We start from the raw sequence: 7,500 nt of genomic DNA on the forward strand, positions 1-7,500 counted from the left end.
GTGGGCTCCCGGTGAAGGGACCTTGGAATCGGACTCGACTCTGTCTGTCGACAGCATGGATGTCCAGGCCGACAGGCCCGCGCAAGTGGCGGCCAGGGTGCCGGACTTGCCCTCGGAGGAAGGCTGGGGCTTCGAGCGGGAGGCCAGCCACCTGCCGGGCCGACAGGGCAGGGGAGGTCGATGCCCGGCACCCGACTTTCAACTCCGAGGTGGGCAGGGGAGAGCCTGCCCTCCTCCAGTCCGACAGGGCCCCGTACGTTGAAGCCAGGCACCCGCTCTTCCTCTCAGACGTCGGCAGGGGCTCCAGAGCGAGACACAGCCGACAAGGAGGCCGCCATGCCCCCGTAGGTCGAGACCCGTCACTCGCAAAACCTCTCCGAGGTGGGCAGCGGCTCCTGAGCGACAGCAAGGCCAACAGCAGTCCGGCGGTCGACCGTACTCGGAGGTTAGGCACCCGCTGTTCAACTCCGAGATGGGCAGGGGCTTTTGAGGGAGACACCAGCCCAACAGCAGAGGGCCAGGGCACCGTATGTCGAGGGCAGCCACTCGCTCATCCCCTCCGAGGTGGGCAGGGGCTTTTGAGGGAGACACAGCAAGAGAGCAGACGGCCAGGGCCCCCTATGTCGAAGGCATGCACCCGCACTCGAACTCAGAGGTGGGCAGGGGCTTTCGAGGGAGACACAGCAAGACAGCAGACGGCCAGGGCCCCGTACGTCGAATGCAGGCACCCGGACTAGAACTCAGAGGTGGGCAGGGGCTTTCGAGGGAGACACAGCAAGACAGCAGACGGCCAGGGCCGCGTATGTCGAGGCCAGCCACTCGCTCATCCCCTCCGAGGTGGGCAGGGGCTTTTTTTTGAGGAGACACAGCCCAACAGCAGACGGCCAGGGCCCCCTATGTCGAAGGCATGCACCCGCACTCGAACTCAGAGGTGGGCAGGGGCTTTCGAGGGAGACACAGCAAGACAGCAGACGGCCAGGGCCCCGTACGTCGAAGGCAGGCACCCGCACTAGAACTCAGAGGTGGGCAGGGGCTTTCGAGGGAGACACAGCAAGACAGCAGACGGCCAGGGCCGCGTATGTCGAGGCCAGCCACTCGCTCATCCCCTCCGAGGTGGGCAGGGGCTTTTGAGGGAGACACAGCCCACAAGGAGGCCGACAGGCCCCCCTCAGGTCGACGCCAGGCACCCGCTCGCCAACCCCGAGGTTGGCAGGGGCTCTCGAGCGACAGCCAGCCAAACACCAGAGGGCCAGGCCCCCGTAGGTCGAGACCAGGCACCCGCTCTTCACTTCAGACGTCGGCAGGGGCTCTTGAGCGACACACAGCCCAACACCAGTCGGCCAGGCCCCCGTAGGTCGAGGCCAGGCACTCGCTCTACCTCTCCGACTCGGCATCGACACCCTGGCCAACTCCAGACGGCCAGGGCCCCGTACCTCGAGGGAAGGCAGCCGCCCTTACACTCCGATGTGGGCAGGGGCTGTTGAGCGGGACACAGCCCAACAGCAGTGGGCCAGGGTCCCGTACCTCCAGACCGGGCAGCCGCTCTTCCTCTCCGACGTTTCCAGGGGCTTTTGAGCGACAGCCAGCCCACCTCCAGTCCGACAGCCAGCCGTAGGTCGACGCCAGGCACCTGCTCGTCCTCTCCGACGTTTGCAGGTGCTCCTGAGCGACAGCCAGCTCACCTCCAGTCCACTAGCCCCCCCGTAGGTCGAGACCAGGCACCCGATCTTCCTCTCCGACGTCGGCAGGGGCTCTTGAGCGGGACACAGCCCACCTCCAGTCCGCTAGCCCCCCGTACGTCGAAGCCAGTCACTCGAACTACTTCTCCGACGTTGGCAGCGGCTCCTGAGCGACAGCCAGCCCAACACCAGTCGGCCAGGGCCCCGTAGGTCGAGGCCAGGCACTCGCTCCTCCAGTCCGAGGTTGGCAGCGGCTCCTGAGCGACAGCCAGCTCACCTCCAGTCCACTAGCCCCCCGTACGTCGAAGCCAGGCACTCGCTCTACCTCTCCGACTCGGCATCGACACCCTTGCCAACTCCAGACGGCCAGGGCCCCGTAACTCGAGGGCAGGCAGCCGCCCTTACACTCCGAGGTGGGCAGGGGCTGTTGAGCGGGTCACAGCCCAACAGCAGTGGGCCAGGGTCCCGTACCTCCAGACCGGGCAGCCGCTCTTCCTCTCCGACGTTTCCAGGGGCTTTTGAGCGACAGCCAGCCCACCTCCAGTCCGACAGCCACCCGTAGGTCGAGGCCAGGCACTCGCTCTTCACTTCAGATGTCGGCATGGGGCTGTTGAGCGACGGCCAGCCCAACAGCGGTCGGCCAGGCCCCCGTAGGTCGAGGCCAGGCACTCGCTCTGTACTTCAGATGTCGGCAGGGGCTCTTGAGCGACACACAGCCCAACACACAGTCGGCCAGGCCCCCGTAGGTCGAGACCAGGCACCCGCTCTTCACTTCAGACGTCGGCAGGGGCTCCTGAGCGACAGCCAGCCCAACACCAGTCCACTAGCCCCCCGTACGTCGAGGTTGGGCACCCGCTCTTCCTCTCCGGGGTGGGCAGGGGCTCCTGGGCGACAGCCAGCCCAACACCAGTCCACTAGCCCCCCGTACGTCGAGGTTGGGCACCCGCTCTTCCTCTCCGAGGTGGGCAGGGGCTCCTGGGCGACAGCCAGCCCACCTCCAGTCCACTAGCCCCCCGTACGTCGAAGCCAGGCACTCGCACTACTTCTCCGACGTCGGCAGGGGCTCCTGAGCGACAGCCAGCCCACCTCCAGTCCACTAGCCCGCCGTACGTCGAAGCCAGTCACTCGAACTACTTCTCCGACGTCGGCAGCGGCACTTGAGCGACAGCCAGCCCACCTCCAGTCGGCCAGGGCCCCGTACGTCGAGGTTAGGCACTAGCCCTTCCACTCCGACGTTTTCAGGGGCTCTTGAGCGACACCCAGCCCAACACCAGTCCACTAGCCCCCCCGTACGTCGAGGTTAGGCACCCGCACTTCAACTCCGAGGTGGGCAGGGGCTGTTGGGCGGCACACAGCCCTCTTCCAGTCCGATAGGCCCCCGTAGGTCGAGGCCAGGCACTCGCTCTTCACTTCAGATGTCGGCAGGGGCTGTTGAGCGACGGCCAGCCCAACAGCGGTCGGCCAGGTCGCCGTAGGTCGAGGCCAGGCACTCGCTCTGTACTTCAGATGTCGGCAGGGGCTCTTGAGCGACAGCCAGCTCACCTCCAGTCCACTAGACCGCCGTACGTCGAAGCCAGGCACTCGCACTACCTCTCCGACGTCGGCAGGGGCTCTTGAGCGACAGCCAGCCAAACACCAGAGGGCCAGGCCCCCGTAGGTCGAGACCAGGCACCCGCTCTTCACTTCAGACGTCGGCAGGGGCTCTTGAGCGACACACAGCCCAACACCAGTCGGCCAGGCCCCCGTAGGTCGAGGCCAGGCACTCGCTCTTCCTCTCCGAGGTGGGCAGGGGCTCCTGGGCGACAGCCAGCCCACCTCCAGTCCACTAGCCCCCCGTACGTCGAAGCCAGGCACTCGCACTACTTCTCCGACGTCGGCAGGGGCTCCTGAGCGACAGCCAGCCCACCTCCAGTCGGCCAGGGCCCCGTAGGTCGACGCCAGGCACCTGCTCGTCCTCTCCGACGTTTGCAGGTGCTCCTGAGCGACAGCCAGCTCACCTCCAGTCCACTAGCCCCCCGTAGGTCGAGACCAGGCACCCGATCTTCCTCTCCGACGTCGGCAGGGGCTGTTGGACGGCACACAGCCCTCTTCCAGTCCGATAGGCCCCCGTAGGTCGAGGCCAGGCACTCGCTCTGTACTTCAGATGTCGGCAGGGGCTCTTGAGCGACAGCCAGCTCACCTCCAGTCCGACAGGGCCCCGTAGGTCGAGGCCAGGCACTCGCTCTTCCAGTCCGAGGTTGGCAGCGGCTCCTGAGCGACAGCCAGCTCACCTCCAGTCCACTAGCCCCCCGTACGTCGAGGTTAGGCACTAGCCCTTCCACTCCGACGTTTTCAGGGGCTCTTGAGCAACACCCAGCCCAACACCAGTCCACTTGCCCCCCGTACGTCGAGGTTAGGCACCCGCTCTTCCTCTCCGAGGTGGGCAGGGGCTCCTGGGCGACAGCCAGCTCACCTCCAGTCCACTAGCCCCCCTTACGTCGAGGTTAGGCACCCGCTCTTCAACCCCGAGGTGGGCAGGGGCTCCTGGGCGACAGCCAGCTCACCTCCAGTCCACTAGCCCCCCGTACGTCGAAGCCAGTCACTCGAACTACTTCTCCGACGTCGGCAGCGGCTCCTGAGCGACAGCCAGCCCAAACACCAGTCGGCCAGGGCCCCGTAGGTCGAGGCCAGGCACTCGCTCTTCCAGTCCGAGGTTGGCAGCGGCTCCTGAGCGACAGCCAGCTCACCTCCAGTCCGCTAGCCCGCCGTACGTCGAAGCCAGTCACTCGCACTACTTCTCCGACGTCGGCAGCGGCTCCTGAGCGACAGCCAGTCCACTAGCCCCCCGTACGTCGAGGTTAGGCACCCGCTCTTCCTCTCCGAGGTGGGCAGGGGCTCCTGATCGACAGCCAGCCCACCTCCAGTCGGCCAGGCCCCCGTACGTCGAGGTTAGGCACTAGCCCTTCCACTCCGACGTTTTCAGGGGCTCTTGAGCGACACCCAGCCCAACACCAGTCCACTAGCCCCCCGTACGTCGAGGTTAGGCACCCGCTCTTCCACTCCGACGTGGGCAGGGGCTGTTGAGCGACAGCCAGCCCACCTCCAGTCCTACAGGGCCCCGTACGTCGAGGTTAGGCACTCGCTCATCCTCTCCGAGGTGGGCAGGGGCTCCTGGGCGACAGCCAGCTCACCTCCAGTCCACTAGCCCCCCGTACGTCGAAGCCAGTCACTCGAGCTACTTCTCCGAGGTGGGCGGGGGCTCATGAGCGACAGCCAGCCCCCCTCCAGTCGGCCAGGGCCCCGTACGTCGAGGTTAGGCACTAGCCCTTCCACTCCGACGTTTTCAGGGGCTCTTGAGCGACACCCAGCCCAACACCAGTCCACTAGCCCCCCGTACGTCGAGGTTGGGCACCCGCTCTTCCTCTCCGAGGTGGGCAGGGGCTCCTGGGCGACAGCCAGCTCACCTCCAGTCCACTAGCCCCCCGTACGTCGAAGCCAGTCACTCGAGCTACTTCTCCGAGGTGGGCAGGGGCTCATGAGCGACAGCCAGCCCACCTCCAGTCGGCCAGGGCCCCGTACGTCGAAGCCAGTCACCCGCTCTTCAACTCCGACGTTGGCAGCGGCTCTTGAGCGGGACGCAGCCCTCCTCCAGTCGGCCAGGGCCCCGTATGTCGAGGCAAGGCACCCGCTCTTCCACTCCGACGTCGGCAGCGGCTCTTGAGTGGGACACAGCTCACCTCCAGTCCACTAGCCCCCCCCGTACGTCGAGGTAAGGCACCCGCTGTGTCTGCCGGGGGCTTTTTTTTCTGAAATAAAAACTTTATCTTTATTCTTATTTCGACAGGATGTCCAGGCCAGCCAGTCCTCCGTGCGCCGAGGCCAGGGCGTCGCCCTTGCAATCAAGAGTTGTCCGAGGCCTGAGAGCGGGAGACATCCGAACAGCATGCCGACAGGCCCCCGGAGGCAGGTCCATGGAATTGGATTCTGTCTGCCGGGGGCTTTTTTTTTATTTTAAATTTACATTTTCATTTCGACAGGATGGCCAGGCCAGCCAGGATTTTATGTGGTAATACTCCATGCTCTTCTTGTTCCAACGAAATTGTTACACTATACTGAAATGCTGATAAGACAATACAGGGGGAATGCAGTGATTTTTGGAGCTGATATGTGAATTATACTACATGCAGATTATTTGAATGAAATTTGTAATGGTACGTGATGGGTGGACACATCTTAGAACATTTTTCTTTGGTGGCAATACAGTAACTATTATTTTTTTTGGTTAAAAAAGGTATGCATTCGTGAGGTACCATTGATTGCAACGTGTGATTAAAATCTTTTTGGACACAATACAGTCGTTTTTCGGAAAGTATGTCATTACTTCATGTTGATTCTGAAATGATTTTTTTGAAATACTGAACTGCCTTCAATGAAACTTTGATTACACACCTCTAGTTCAATTCTTTTGGGATTCGACATGCTAATACTTCATGCTATTACCATGGGAAGGAAATTTTCAAACTGCGATGAAATGCAAACAACACACATGCATTTTAAACCTCTGTGGAGGCAGCACAGTACCTTTTTGTAATGTATGTGAACACTTCTGGCTGCTCACCGGAGATTCCGACCGGCAGATCTCGACGCAGCGGGCCGAGAGCGCCCCGCCTGCCGGGCCGACCCTCCGGCTCACCCACGCAGGAGATGGCAGGAGATTCCGACCGGCAGAACTCGACGCAGCGGGCCGACAGCGCCCCGCATGCCGAGCCGACCCTCCCGCTCAGCCACCCGGGCGTCGGCAGACGATTCCGACGGGCAGATCTCGACGCAGCGGGCCGACAGCGCCCCGCATGCCGAGCCGACACTCCCGCCCGCCCAGCCAGGAGTCGGCAGGAGATTCCGACCGTCGGATCGGCCGACAGCGGGGGAAGGGGCCGGGGGTCCGCTCGCCGGACTGTTTCCCGCGAGAACGGGATCGTCCGAGGGCGCAGGCTCCCCGCGGTGGGCACCATCGGATTCGCCGTCCTCGGTTTGCCCAGGGCGGCCCGAGCCCTCTGCTGCTGCGCCGTCGGGTCGTCCGGTGTCGCCCTCGGTGTGAATTTCGCATTGACTTGCGTGTTGTAAGCGGTGTTTTTCGGGAGGGGTCTTTCGTCCTGCTGCCAGGGGGTCAAGCGGGGACGCAGGGTCCCCGGGGTGGGCACCATCGGACGCGGCGTCCGGAGTTTGCCCGGGGTGGGCCGGGTGCCGGGGCGGCCAGGGCCCGTCCTTCGATTTTCCACGGGCGGGTCGGGCCGGCAGCGGCACCCTCCTCGACCGGGCGGCTGGGCTCGGCGGGGAAGGAGCAGGGGGCCCGCTGGGCGGATTTTTTTCAGCGGAGACGGGGTCACCCGGGGATGCAGCGTCCCCGGGATGGGCACCATCGGACGCGGCGTCCGGGGTTTGCCCGGGGTGGGCCGGGTGCCGGGGCGGCCAGGGCCCGTGCTTCGATTTTCCACGGGCGGGTCGGGCCGGCAGCGGCACCCTCCTCGACCGGGCGGCTGGACACGGCGGGGAAGGAGCCGGGGGGTCCGCTGACCGGATTTTTTCCAGCGGAGACGGGGTCGTCGAGGGGAGCAGGGTCCCCGGGGTGGGCACCATCGGACGCGGCGTCTAGGGTTCGCCCACGGCCGGCCGGGCCACCCGCCGCCGGGCCGGGCTTCCGCTGCTGCGACGCCTTCTCGTCCGGTGTCAGCCTGGATTCGGGGTAAAATTCGTATTGACTCGCGTGTTATAAGGGGTGTTTTGGGGGAGGGGTGTTTGGTCTCCGGAGACATATATAGGGAAGGGGTGTTTCTTGGAAATT

This window comes from Lytechinus pictus, unplaced genomic scaffold (assembly GCF_037042905.1).
Source record: "Lytechinus pictus isolate F3 Inbred unplaced genomic scaffold, Lp3.0 scaffold_135, whole genome shotgun sequence".
In the NCBI taxonomy this organism is placed as follows: domain Eukaryota; kingdom Metazoa; phylum Echinodermata; class Echinoidea; order Temnopleuroida; family Toxopneustidae; genus Lytechinus; species Lytechinus pictus.